The following is an 11,955-nucleotide window of genomic DNA, read 5'->3' as shown; positions in this document are numbered from 1 at the left end:
AATTTTTATAATTATATAAATTTTATAAATAATATAAATATTTATTTTATAAATAATATAAAAATTTATATTGTTTATAAATAAATAAATAAATAAAATCTTAAAAAATAAATAAATAAATAAAATCTTAAAAAAAAAAGAATGAAGATTCAGAGGGAATAGCACTGTGCCAGGATGTTTATGGATTCTCTGCCCCGCAGAGGTAGAAAAGGAAAAATAACTCAAACTGATTTTATAACAGCTTTATTAATAATTCACAGCCAAAATAATTCATCCTATTAAATTGTACAATTCAGTAGTTTTTACTGTGTTTACATAATTGTGTAACTGTCACCCCAACAAATTTCTACATCATTTAGTCATAATACCAGTGTCTTGAGGTTATTATAATTAAACAACATGTATACAAATCACTCTATAAAGCATCTGGCTCCTGTTAAACATTGCTTAGTAAATGTCAGCCACATATTGGTATTCAAGTAAATTTTAAGTGACAGAAAAATTCTATGAACTGTCCTGATAGTGATCTGACCCTCTGTCTGCCAGTCATTAAATTTGGAGCAGAATTAGGGCGCCTGGGTGGCTCACTCGTTAAGCGTCTGCCTTCGGCTCAGGTCATGATCCCAGGGTCCTGGGATCGAGCCCCATGTTAGGCTACATGCTCAGCGGGAAGTCTGCTTCTCCCTCTCCCACTCCCCCTGCTTGTGTTCCCTCTCTTGCTGTGTCTCTCTCTGTCAAATAAATAAATAAAAATATTAAAAAAAATTTGGAGAATTGTTGACCCATCTCAAATAATGTTCAGAAAACATCTATAAACCAGCAAGTCAAGTTTGACCAGTCATTGAAAAGTGAATCTGCCCGTGACAGTAAGTCATCAAATTGAAGGAACTAGACAAATTGACAGCATACCCATGGAGGAAGGGGCTCACCACCAGGAATTGTTCCACCAGCAGAGGTCAAAGATGAGACAGCCTTTCAGGGCTTCCTATGGCTTCCTAATGGTGCAAGTGCATCTTCTAACCTGTCCCTCAACATGCTACAGATAAGAGCTTTCCCAGCGCTTTTTCTCAGTGAAGCTCTATGGTCTTTGAATTTCAAATATAAGAAGAGATAAGTGCAGCTGTCCACATTCATTGGCTTATGATTTAAAATGTTTTTGAAGTCTTGGTTAGAACATCAGCAGTTGAAAAATGTCAATGAAATGAAGGACAGAAAAATTACATAAATTTTAGTTCAGTTGGAACTCTGTGTGTGTGTGTGTGTGTGTGTGTGTGTGTGTGTGTGTGTGTGATTGCTTCCACATTGCTTACACAGTGTCTTTTAGGGACATTCATGTTCTTCCAGTGACTGCTAAGATTTTACTGTCCCCTCCACATGGAATACATGCAAATATGGAGTATCATTTAGATATCATCTGGTCTAGCCCCACTTTTCAGTGTTACTTTCCAATGTGGCACAAAGAGATAGAGAAAAAGCAAATATTAAAAATCAATTTAAGGGTGCGCCTGGGAGGCTCAGTCATTAAGCATCTGCTTTCGGCTCAGGTCATGATCCCAGTGTCCTGGGATCGAGCCCCGCATCAGGCTCCCTGCTCAGCGGGAAGCCTGCTTCTCCCTCTCCCATTCCCCCTGCTTGTGTTCCCTCTCTCACTGTGTCTCCCTCTGTCAAATAAATAAAATCTTTTTAAAAAATCAATTTAAGGAAAACTTCTGGAATTGTAGCGTAAGGAGCTCCATAACCTGTGTTTTCCCAAGTAAACTATGTAACTATATATTTTATAACAAAGTTGTAAAAGAACAACATTTAATGTTTTGGAAGTTGTCCTCACGACAGAGTGAAGATGCATTTTACTGATATGGATCACACATGTGGTGCATTGAAGAGATATATAGTTTTTCTTAGTGACCTGGGAAGAAGAAAAATTACATTTATTGAATACTCACCATATTTTTGGCAGTGTGGTAGATGTTTTTAATATATATTGCTTTGTTGAAATCTCATAAGAGTGCTAACAAGTTACTGCAAGTTAGTTGATTTCATAACTTTCCCTTGAAAGGAGAGATGGATTTATTCACTGACCAGCTATATTTATTGAACATGGTCTAAATTCCAAACATTGGGTTAGGCCTTGGGGATACTTGCCCAATAGATGGATACCATTGTTATCTTCATGAATCTTCCTGTGTAACCAGGGAGCAGATGTTTAGCAAACAACACAACCTGTGATATATTAATAGTAGGGCACCTGTTTTATCACAAATGTTAACTAATATATCAAATAAATTATTGACTACTTAATATATGCCAGGTACTGAGCTACATTCTTACCTATGTAAGAATTTCATATATCTTATATGATAGCTGACAGGTATTTATCTGACAGGTACTGTAAGGTACTGACAGGTACTATTAATAACCATATTTTATGGGGTCTCTGGGTGGCACAGTTGGTTAGATGTCCGGCTCTTGGTTTCAGCTCAGGTCATGATCTCAGGGTTGTGAGATCAAGACCCGTGTTGGGCTCTGCACTCAGTGCAGAGTCAGCTTGAGTTTCTCCCTCTGCCCCTCCCCTCTGCTCTTGCTTTCTCTCTCACTTTCTCTCAAATAAATAAATAAATCTTTAAAAAAATTTTAGAGTTGCTGAAACCAAGTCCCATGGAAGTTAGTGACTTACCCAAGATCTTACAGAGCCAGTAACTGGAAAAGTAAGGTTTTGATCCTAGATATATAGTCTCTAGAAGCTTAGGTGTGTGTATATTATGCCTTCAACTTCACAGTTATTGTCCCCACCATCCTTACATCCTTACACAGTTTATAAGCAGCACAGCTGGAATTTAAACCCTTGTGTTCTGACTTGAGAACATACACTCTGAACCTCTCTGCCCTGCTGTCAACGTGTGAAAAAGGAACGGAATAAATAGAACTTGGCGCTGTGAGAAATAAGAAGAGATCTAATCCAGAGAAGGTGTCAGTAAGGAAGGGATACAAAGGTTGGGGCAGGTGAGCTGGGTCAGGGTCAAGGCTATTTAATAAAAGGGGAGAAGAAGGGAGACAATGTGCCTGGACAGAGGAAACGGGATGAAAGCCTCAGAAATAATGATGAACTTAAGGCAGGAAAGGAAGGTCAGTGAGGCTGGCAAATGTTAAGTGGAAGGGAAAGGGGAGTAACATGGGTCTGGAGAGAGGGCTTGGGGTCAACTCATGCCTTGAAGATGAAAAAAAATAAAGGGAAAGTTGATCATCAGTTTTAAGTAGTCATTTAAGGATCAGAGTTCAGTTTCTGATTTCCAACTACTGTTGCATTTTTCCAGTAATTCTTGAACTCAGCTTCTTGTTTTTCATAATTCTTCAGGTGCTCTTTCATTTATTAATTGTGAAAAATTAGAGAACCAAAGACTTCTGTTTGTTTCTACTCAGTAGCTGTAAGAAATCTGCATATTGGTTTGTATGTTTAGAGGTTTCAGTGAAAAGCCTTTAACTGAAGGTAATTTGTGAATTGGAAAAAAAAAAAGGTCTGTTCATCTGACAAAAACATTTCGTGAGTAATCAGATATATTCTGCATAAAGACAGATTGCTGGACTTGAAATTAATATTTTATTGCAACTTTATGTAGTGAATATATTATTTTATGACCTGTCAACTGTTTAGCCGTAATTATAATTCCTACATACGGAACACTCATTTTGTCCTTCCAAAAGAGCAATTATACTTTTTAGACAAACTTCACAAGAACTCTAATTAGGAAATGGAACTACTTCTTGTTTGCCTTTATAAAATTCCCTTAAAAGTCAGCCCTCCTGGCAATAAAATAGTTTGTTACAGTATAACTTTTTCTGCGAAGTTATGATATTTATTTATATGCATATTGTCCCTAGTACTACCTTGGAATATAGGAAACATGTTCTGTGTTCTTCCTTTCATCCTTCATTTCTAGTGCAATAATTAAAGCTTAGTGTTTACTGTTTGCAGAAGGAAGTTAGGACAAGTACATATTTATAAGCAGATGAAGCAGAGCATGCATAGTTCCATGAGTAGTGGATGCATTGGCAAAGGGATGCAAGAAAGCACGTTGAGTTCTGTCAGTGGCTATTCATCCAATGTGTTAGAGAAAGTTTAGAGCAAGAGTACAGAATCTAGGGCTCTAGATTGTGAAGGGTCTTGTTTGCTTTGCTGAGAAGTTTGTTTGGCATCCTCTAGACCTAGAGGAAACCTGGAAAGACTCAAGCCAAGAAATGAGATAATTAGATCTTTGTTTTGGCGAGAGAACCAGTTGGTGGTATGGATGATGAATTTTATTACAAGACTATGGAATTAGAAAGGCTAACTGAAAGTGATATTTTTGTTAAAGAAGAGCAAATTAATTAGGAAGATATTTGGAGGATGTAATTCACAAGATCTGGAGGGGATATGTTGCTTACAAATTCAGTGTTGTCTTTCTAATGTGGTTGGATGGCATGTTGTACTGTACCAAGCGATGTCTGCTGTGATGTTCAGTTGAAAAATGTGATGCTGCTGTTGGACAGCACTGTGTGCCTGGCTGGACAGCACAGTTCAAGAGGAAAACCTGTAGTAATTGTCCTTCACCACCAACCACCACTCTCAACACCTGGATCCTATCTTTTTCGGCAAGGCAATGAGGAAAATTTAGTTTGGTATGAGAGCTTTCAGGTGAATTCAGCTCTCCTTTATTATCAATGTATGGAGTAATTAAGATGCCATTACTGTTTATATAGCTTTGCTTTAAAACAGTTTCAGTAGACCTTTTTTGTTCATGTATGTAAATTCACCAAATTATTTTTCATCAAAATAAGTTATTTATTTCTTGAAAGAATGGCCATCCTTTTATCTCTGTAGTCCTGATAATTGACACACAGGTAAACAATCCCATTCATAATTGTATGCTGAATGAGTAAAGGATTGAAAGGCAGGTAGAAAGTTGAATACAGAGTGAAAAAAGAAAGACATGTAACTGCTTTGCGATTTCTTTACAAACGCATCTAAAAAAGCACCATTTGTTTGATTCTCATTATTTTTCCCAAGTCTCCATTAAAGGTTTCACTTTACTATTATTATTTTCATATAGTGTTTTGTCAATATTTTTAAATGGAAGGCATGCTCCAAAAATACAACTTTCCAAATTTAATGTCTATGTTATTCCAAGTTTAAAATATCTACTTATTGCTTAAAATAATGGTTGCTTCAAAATTTAAATATTCTTTTCCTCTTATTAATTTGACAAATATTTATCAAAGAATGACTGCATCCCACATGTTGCTGTGATGATAATGCAAAGTGAGAAGACATAGTAATTTTATTTCCAAGTAGTTTATGACTTTGCAAGGGGGGAGTCATGTACATAAAATTTTCATTACCAGTTGGGTAGTAGCTTCATTTCCTAGGACTTCCATAACAAGATGCCGTGGAATGCGTAGCTTAAAGAACGGAAACTTATTTCCTTACAGTTCTGGAGTCTACAAGGCCAAGATCAAGGTGTTGGCAGGTTTGATTTCTCCTGAGGCCTCTCTTGGCTCACAGATGACTGTCTCCTTACTGTGTTTTCACATTGTTGTCCCTCTGCATGTGTTCATCTCATTTCATTTTGTGTCTAAATTTCCTTTTCTTATAAGGACACCAGTCATATTGGACTAAAGCCCATCCTAAAAGCTTCATTTTAACTTAAAGACCTTAAGCTCCGGCTGCATGTCCCCTTTTAACTTTCTGACTCATGGACCAGGTGCATGTTCTCCTCAGAGCTAAGGACACCAACTTCATCTGCACAACAGGCTCATCATCGTATTTGGAGGCTTAGAGGCAGTTAGCGATCCATGCAAGTTCCAGTCTGTGCACGTGGATTTCACTTACCTCAAAATTTTCCTTTAGTCTTTGCTGTCCCCACTGGATGTCCATCTTCCTTTCCTTACCACCTGCCTGGCCAACTTTAGGCTTCAGCACCAGATGGTATAAACAATCTCCTAAATCTATTCAACCAGCTTCCTAAATTGTGTGAGATCTAATCCTAATTATCAGTTGTGTGTATTCCAGTAGTTCTGCTTCTGTGATTGAACTCTGAATGATAAAATTAGTTAGAAATTTTAGAGTCAATAGGAGAGTACTTTTTTATTTTTAGCATATTATTTTTTTTGCAACCATGGCAAACTGAAGTTAAATAACTATACATGTGTATCAATTTATTATCCTAACACACCATGTAGTTATTTCCCACCCACTGTATTTTATCAGTTTCCAAGACAGCAAAATACTGTGGATTTTGTCATTATTCAACCAAATATGACATTTGCACAGCTGTAGGAAGTATATTTTTTAACTTGAATTGATAGAAGCCAGTTATTTCATTTCATTAAAAAGCCATAAGTCTTTGCTCAGTATTTTTAAGAATTCAGGGTAAGTCATTTTTGTAATATTCTACGAATGATCAATTCTGCTATTTTAAAATTGTTTCTAATTGTGAAACTTAGTTTAATCTTTAAATGCTACTTTTAGACTTCATTTTCATTCTCATTATTGGTCTGTTCATTTTGTTTTAAAAAATGAATAAGGTCTGAAGAATTCTATTCTGACTTTGGTCATTCTTACAACAAAACATTTTCAATATTTTGATTTGTTTTTCCCTCAGTAAGTATGTCCCCTGGGTAAAAGTGCTATTACCGACCAGATTAACACACAAAAGGAAAAATATGGGTTTGGCACCTGACAGCAGTTTTCTCTTCCAGCTCAGGATTATATTCCCTTCCAGATTTGAATTATTGTTGGAACAGATGGACAGTCAGCCAATAAATGGTCTGCTATTGCATTTATTGTCTTATAAAGCTCAATGATCTCATAAATATTTTAATTTGAAATTTTTGGGCAATAGCTGAGTTCTACTTGTCCATGGTGCTGTTGATATAGGGGTATGATACAATTCAGATAAGGAAAAGAAAAAAAGGTAACATACAAAGAGAGTAAAGCCCAGAAGATAATTGTAATGCTCCATCTTATGAAAAAAAAGGAAAATAAATTGCTTAAAAAACCACAATCATATATGGCAATGTAACAGTGTACAGAAACCATCTTTATGGATCACAGAAAATTTTAGACTGAAGAGCATGCCTTTATATGTTTTAGAAAATTTATCTTTTGTCGTTGGCTTAAGCAGGCAATAATTTAAATTGTATTTGTACTAATTAAAAATGTGGGAGATTAAAACTCAAACTTAGATCTAATGTCTCTTAGTTCATTTGTTGAAAATTATGTTCTCTTTTAATTTGCAAGAATATCGCAATGTGGCCAAGGAATGAGAATATAGCCATGAACCGATTCTTTATTTGAATTATCTAACCTGTTTAAAGATATTAAAATAATCTTTTCAAAATGACAACCATTCTGCAGTTATCTGCACTTCCAAATATATTGTATGTAGATCCAAATGCAAAATATTAAGAGCCATCTTTATGTATTGACTCAAAGATGCCACATATTGAATATAATTATTGAATCTACTTTTCTAAACTTGTCCTTTTAAATACACCCAGACTTAAGAATTTATAAGAGTGCCTAGGATATTTAGGAAATGAGTAGCAATATGATTTATAGTTCATTAAGTTTATTTATTTTTTTACAAAATGGGCCTTACTTCCCTGAACAATAGTAAATGTGTATGATAGTTCCATCATACGCATACCAAGAAATCTTCCATCTATACCGCAATTAAGAGGGGTTCAATAATATTTTTACTAACTTTATAAGCAGTTCTTCTTGGACTATCAGAAAAAAGGAGATACTGAATAATTTATTACCAAGTGAGAGTATTTTAAAAATGAAAAGAGGTTGGGGAGAGGAGAAATAGATATAACAAGAGAGAGAGACAGAAAGGAGAATCAAAGTGGAGGCAATGCAAAAGATCAAAGAGAAATAATGCACCTAGAAATTTTCTCTTAGGTTATTGATGTTAAAGGCAGTCGTGAAAGGTATAATCAGTTATAAAGTTGAAGCTAAAATATTTCAATTGTAAATCATGCTTGACTTCAGAGTTAGATAATACATTTTCTCATTACATTTATTTTTCTAATTCTATAGTTTGCTTTAAGTTAATAGTAGAGGCACCTGGGTGGCTCAGTTAAGCATCTGACTTTTTTTTTAAGATTTTATTTATTAATTTAACAGAGAGAGACACAGCAAGAGAGGGAACACAAGCAGGGGGAGTGGGAGAGGGAGAAGCAGGCTTCCGGCAGAGCAGGGAGCCCGATGCAGGGCTCGATCCCAGGACCCTGGGATCATGACCTGAGCTGAAGGCAGATGCTTAACCATCTGAGCCACCCAGGTGCCCCAAGTGTCTGACTCTTGATTTCGGCTCAGTCATGATCACAGGGTCATGAAATGGAACCACACCGAGGGGCTTTGCACTCAGCAGGGAGTCTGCTTGAGATTCTCTTTCTCCCTTCCCTTCTGCCTCTCCCCCCTGTGAGCGCACTCTCTCTCTCTCCCCCCCAAAATAAATAAGTAAATCTTAAAAAAATAAAAAATAGATAGTAAAGTTAATTCTCTTAATCTAGGCTTTTCAAAACATTCCTAACTACTGAATTTCTACTCATTCTACAGATTTGATTAATACATAAAAATTTCTGACCCTTCTCCCTGAAGTCAAAATCAGTTACTATCCTTACTTTACTCCTACCACACTGGGACTGTTCTATTTTCATCCCCTATCATTCTGTCTTGCACAACATTTAGTTAAACAGTTGACCCCTGAACAGCATGGGTTTGAACTGTGCAGATCCACTAATATGTGGATTTTTTTTTCAATATGGTACAGAGGTATAAATATATTTTCTCTTACGATTTTCTTAAAAACATTTTCTTTCCTCTAGCTTTCTTTATTGTAAGACTACAGTATATAATACATATAACATACAAAATATGTGTTAATCTACTGCCTTTTTTTTATTGGTAAGGCCTCCAGTCAACAATAGGCTATTAGTAGTTAGGTTTTTGAGGAGTCAGAATTTATTTTCAGTGTTTTGACTGTGCACAGGTTTGGTGCCCCTAATCCCTATGTTGTTCAAGAGTCAACTGTATATATGACTGTTACTCCAATTAGGAAGGATGTTTCTTCAAGACAAGTGTTCCTTTCTTCCTTCCTCTCATTATATATGCAACTATAGTGAGAGAGGGATTCAGACAAAGAATATCCATCACTGTATTCTCTACAACATCTAGTACTATGCAGGGAACCTACTAATGGGCCAAATACACCACCAGAACATGAAGTGCTTATTCTAAAGTAGTAAAACAAACTGTTATGTTGATAATGTTGTGGTTCAGCCAATCAATAAATATTTATTATGCTCCTATGAGTATCATGTAAGGTTCTGTGGCTAAAATGGTGATCAGGGCTGACTCATGGAACTTGCAGTCAAGTTGGAAAGACAGAGAAACACAAGTAAACATGCAAGTATATAAGATATATAAGTTACATGCAATATACAAAATAAGTAATATGTGTTTTCCTGTTCATTTATATATTAATTTTGAACTCTTGGTATTTGTGATGATAAATCTTGTTCAAGAACATGGCACATTAATCCAATTTCCAGTCTTCCTTTAAGTAATTTAATACAGTTTTATGTTTTTGTTCCTAATGGCTCTGCATCTTTATTTTATTCTTAATAAAGTACAGTTTTCCTCCACTATTGTATTTTTTTTCCTTAATTCATCTTGTTGCAGGCACATTAATAATTATCACTTTTTGTTTGACAAAGTATCTTTGATTTTATAGACACAATATCTTTACCGAAGGACAATAATACTATGTATCTTTTTAAATATTCAAGCTGATCAATTTGTTTTCTTAATGCATTAGCTAGATCTTCTATCGATATATTGCAGGCATCCCTGTTTTATTCCTGATTTTCATAGACATAAGGTCATTTTGCTGTTAGTTTTGGCATAAGAGTATTTTTCATATTGGGATGGCATCTCGTTCCCATTTTCTGACTGTCCTTCCTACAAAGAGTACGCATGGCCTCCTCTACGACCATTTGCTTTCCAGTACCTCCCAGTTGAAGGGGTATACTTCTCTCTCTCTTTCATATCAGACTTGACAAAAGAGTTGTTTTGGTTAAAGGAATCACTGAATGTGATGTTCAACAGAAGCTTTAAGAACCATCTCATGGCTCTGCCAGTTCTACTGCTATGAGAACAGCACATTGCAGATAAAGACCACTACATTAGCCAGGATCTAAGAATGAAGAGACTATGTGGAACAAAATTGAATAAAAACAAGCAGAGCCAAAGTTATGCCCTGAATACATGTAACTGGAAAGAAGTAATTATTTCTTGCTGTATGATAGTTACTAAACCATTTGCTTCCAAACATTCCTATTTTATTTAAATTTTCATTAGAGTCCCTGGTAAGTTTTATCTAATGTCCTTTTGTCATCTGTTTCTATAGTTATATGATTTTTTTCTTTTAATGTATTAATTGAATAGATTATATTGATATAGTTCCTGAATTTTGACAGTATTCCTGGAATAAACACTACCTGATTATAACATATTAGTTTTTTTAAATATAATACTAGATTTTGTGTACAGCAGCCCTCTTTATCTGCACTTTTCCCTTTCTGTGGTTTCAGTTACCGGTGGTTAACCAAGGTCTGGAAGCAAATGGTCCTCCTGACCTATCACCAAGTCAGTAGCACTCTGACACTTCATCACTCATCACACATGCTCACCTCACTTCATCTTGTCAAGTAGACATTTTCTCATCTGACATCATCATGAGAAGACAAAGGGTGAGTACAGTATAAAAAGATATTTTGAGGGCGCCTGGGTGGCTCAGTCGTTGAGCGTCTGCCTTCAGCTCAGGTCATGATCCCAGGGTCTGGGATCGAGCCCCGCCTCGGGCTCCCTGCTCGGCGGGAAGCCTGCTTCTCCCTCTCCCACTCCCCCTGCTTGTGTTCCCTCTCTCGCTGTGTCTCTCTCTGTCAAATAAATAAATAAAATCTTAAAAAAAAAAAAGATATTTTGAGACAGAGAGGCCTCATTCACATAATTTATTATACAATATATTTCATAATTCTATTTTATTATTACTTATTGTTGTTAATCTCTTACTGTGCCTAATTTATAAATTAAACTTTATCATAGGTATATATGTATAGGAAAAACACACAGTGTATATATCGTATATGTAGGGTTCACTACAATCTGCAGTTTCAGGCATCCACTGGAGGTCTTGGAACATACCCCCATGGACCAGCGGGGACTACCGTATGTAGTAATAAGTTAAATTAGGTCTGTGCCATAATATTTATTGAGAAATACTTTTTAGTATTGTATGACCTGAATAATTTTAATTCCACAGGGATTGGTTTTACAAAGTTTCCTAAGAACTTTACTCTAAAATTTTCTGTACTAAATTCTCATTGAAGATGGCAGTCTGAGCACAGGCTGCAATCTCCTCTACCCTCCAAATTCATAAAAATTATAAAAAAACAAGGAAAGCCAACAGATAAGCACTTAAGATATAAAAAAGGAACATTTCACCCCCACTTCACTGACCATAAAAGAGAGCAACATCTCTCAGAGATGGGCACTATATAGGATGATACAGGAAAGTCACAAAAAAGAGGACCAAGACAGAAGGCAAAAGCAGCTCCAAGACTGTTGTATACATGGAGGCGATGGATACTCAAAGCTGGATGGAGCTGGAGAGACCAAAACAGTATTAGCAAGCAAGTGAACTCCTAGTTTATGTTTCCAAACTGGAGCAATGAGTGAGTGCTATCAGGCAAGAGAAGCAGGGTGTTGTGGATGGTAGAGGATGGGAAGAATAGGGAGGACCCATATGTAGAAGGCTAGCACTGAAAATACCATTAAGATACTTCCTTCTTACTTTTTCTGAAACTGTGCTAAGATTTAAGACACATTTTACTCTCTCTCTAAGCAGTCTG

General features: G+C 36.0%; 1 long non-coding RNA gene across 1 annotated transcript in view; it reads left to right on the top strand.

Annotated features, from left to right (window-relative positions):
• LOC141374763 (uncharacterized) overlaps positions 1 to 10,750 on the top strand; it is a 119,970-nt gene extending 109,220 nt beyond the window's left edge. Inside the window, exon 3 of the long non-coding RNA XR_012381892.1 lies at positions 10,636 to 10,750. This is a non-coding gene — a long non-coding RNA (uncharacterized lncRNA). The remainder of the gene's footprint in view (positions 1 to 10,635) is intronic.
• Positions 10,751 to 11,955: the final 1,205 nt, after the last annotated feature.

This window comes from Callorhinus ursinus, unplaced genomic scaffold (genome assembly GCF_003265705.2).
Source record: "Callorhinus ursinus isolate GAN/ISIS: 27379988/994484 unplaced genomic scaffold, GSC_fseal_2.0 scaffold21, whole genome shotgun sequence".
Classification (NCBI taxonomy): Eukaryota; Metazoa; Chordata; class Mammalia; order Carnivora; family Otariidae; genus Callorhinus; species Callorhinus ursinus.
The sequence above is the reverse complement of the archived record's forward strand: the minus strand, read 5'-3'. Positions and strand labels throughout refer to the sequence as shown.